Source organism: Portunus trituberculatus, chromosome 3 (genome assembly GCF_017591435.1).
Source record: "Portunus trituberculatus isolate SZX2019 chromosome 3, ASM1759143v1, whole genome shotgun sequence".
Classification (NCBI taxonomy): Eukaryota; Metazoa; Arthropoda; class Malacostraca; order Decapoda; family Portunidae; genus Portunus; species Portunus trituberculatus.
The window spans coordinates 72,501-75,000 of NC_059257.1; the positions used below are offsets into that span (position 1 = coordinate 72,501).

A 2,500-nucleotide genomic window follows, 5' to 3' on the forward strand; every position below is an offset into this window, starting at 1 on the left:
AACCCCTGGGTCGAGACCCGAAGTTGGGTCGCCAAGTCATTTTATTGGGTCGCTAAGGGTTTGCAGAAAATAATTATTTTCCCACTACAAATATATTACAATTATATATTGTAATAATTAAAATTCATGATGCATTGTTTTAGGATTCTAAGTAAACCATGATTAAATAAAAACTCCAAAGCAGTAAATCTATTTGAAGTGTAAAGAATCTCCCATTCCCAACAAGACATCTGCCTTTTAAACTTAATCGTTGGCAGAGGTGGAGGGTGGAGGGTGTATAGGAGGGAGCAGAGTGGAGGACAATTTGTATCTAAAAAAAATACACAATATCTGTCTAGAAGGTTGAAAATCTTCTGGGGTTCTAAAGTGACATCAACCTTATAGCCAGTGTTGTGTTCCCGGGGTCTTAAGGAAGAGACTGCGGTGTTAACTAGTGGTAATTTAGACCTTAATGTTGTCAGCCTCTTTATAAGTGTATGGTTTATATAGATATACATGTGTTACTTTCCTCCATATCTCCATACCTCCACGAGTTACCTCCACGAGTTACCTCCACCTACACACACTCTCTTCTATGTTTCCTCCACCTTCCCTCCAGTTTTGACTATCCTACCTCCCTTTCTTCATAGTGGAAATAGTCATTATAGACGATCGTCGGACATCGCAGAAGCTAAATAAAACAGTTTAGTTTCCCTTTCAATTCTCAAAACAGAGCACATAGAAATTTGAAGGAGAAACTATATAAAGAAATGAACAGATGTCTTAAAATATATGCGAATAATAATAATAATAATAATAATAATAATAATAATAAAAATAACGATTATTATTTTTATCATTATTGTTACTATTATTATTACTATTACAGCAGTACTAGTAGTATAGTGTGTGTACTCTAAAATAGATCCTGGGTTTGAAGCACATTGCAGCTTATTGATAACGTAAATGATTTGATGTGAATAATTCTTGTTCTCTGTTGATCAATGCACTTACTACAAGGACAGCTCACGGATTCCCTCAAGATCTGACAGCCACGCATTCCCTGGGACACCATTCTAACCAACACCCAGGAACCACTTTACACTATAGTAGTAGTAATTGTAGTAGTAGTAGTAGTAGTAGTAGTAGTAGTAGTTGTAGTTGTAGTTGTAGTAGTTATAATAATTTCATCAACTCGTGTGTGTGTGTGTGTGTGTGTGTGTGTGTGTGTGTGTGTGTGTGTGTGTGTGTGTGAACAGTATAGTAGTACATGTAATGAGTTGAAATATACAGAGTTGTGCTTTGACTGACCAGTGACCAGTGACAAACTTAACACAGGGATGGGCTGTCTAGTATGTGGTGTGTGTGGTGGTGTGTTGTGTGTGGTGTGTGGTGAGTGGTCTGTGGTGTGGTTGTGTGTGGTGAGTGTTTGTGGTGGTGTGTGGTGAGTGTTTGTGGTGGTGTGTGGTAGTGTTTGGTGTGTGGTGAGTGTGTAGTTTGTGGTGGTGTGGTGTGTGGTAGTGAGGTGTGCCACGTACAGTCCCACCCGAAGATCAGTAATAGTGAACGAACTCTGAGCTCGCACTGAGAGGGTGACGGCTGGTGGTGGTGGTGGTGGTGGTGGTTGCTATTCCCGCTCCTGATAACCAGTACAGGCCTTTACACACACACACACACACACACACACACACACGTGACAGGCGTGTGGCGAGCAGTCTGCTGGTGTCTAGTGTCTAGTGTCCAGTGACCATCTTGTCCAACCAGCGCGTGTCGTGCAGGACAAGAACAGGACTGATCGTTCCAGCCTGACAGACAGACTCCTGCTGACCCCCGGGCCCAGGGTGAGGGAGGGAAGATGTACACAAAGCATGAAACACTATTACACAACATATCATTTCACACTGCAATGCACAACAAAAAAGAAAAACTTAAAGAAAATTCACAATGAAAAAAAAAAAAGAATAAATAATCACAATAAAGAGAAAATAACACTTAATCCCCCAACCACAAAACAAGAGAGAAACAGATAAATGGATGTACACATAAGCTGAGGGAAAATAACGGTGACATCACTGCCTCCAGCCCTCCCTCACTCCTCTCTCTCCCTGTCCCTCACTCAATGCGTCGCGTCTCTCAGGCACGTATGCCTCCACACACTACACACACACACACACACACACACACACACACACACAGGTCTGAGTTCTGTGTTGTACAGCATAGTTGTGTCTGTGTGGCCTTCCTGCTGGCCATTCCTGTCCCTCACTCTTCATAATACAGGGATGTGATGCTTCACTCCATACAAAATAATATGCTGTGTTTTGCTTCAGTTTGCGAAGGAGTGAAGGTGGAAGAGTGCGTGTAGTAACTGCGGGCTATAAGATTCATTTTCCATTACATCTATCATGTGCTTATTTCTTCCCGTAACTTTGTCTCAGGTTGACTTTTGAGGGACGTGAATCGCATCTCCACCCAGGCAGGAACAAGGAGGCGGAGTTTGAATCGCGCTGTGGCCACTCTC

General features: G+C 42.2%; 2 protein-coding genes across 5 annotated transcripts in view; one reads left to right on the plus strand and one right to left on the minus strand.

The window, feature by feature from the left end:
• Positions 1–2,500, minus strand: part of LOC123508091 (RING finger protein 224-like) — a 212,015-nt gene that overhangs the window by 71,547 nt on the left and 137,968 nt on the right. The gene's annotated exons all lie outside the window — the stretch shown is intronic.
• Positions 1–2,500, plus strand: part of LOC123508075 (RING finger protein 224-like) — a 4,585-nt gene that overhangs the window by 1,239 nt on the left and 846 nt on the right. For 2 of the 4 annotated variants that reach the window (XM_045261500.1, XM_045261518.1), the window contains one exon: positions 2,418–2,500. This exon is cut by the window's right edge and continues 105 nt beyond it. The gene's annotated coding sequence lies outside the window, so the exon portion shown is untranslated. Of the gene's footprint in view, positions 1–1,215; positions 1,821–2,153; positions 2,176–2,417 lie in introns of those variants that run through there. The other 2 variants (XM_045261510.1, XM_045261528.1) reach the window with 2 other exon arrangements.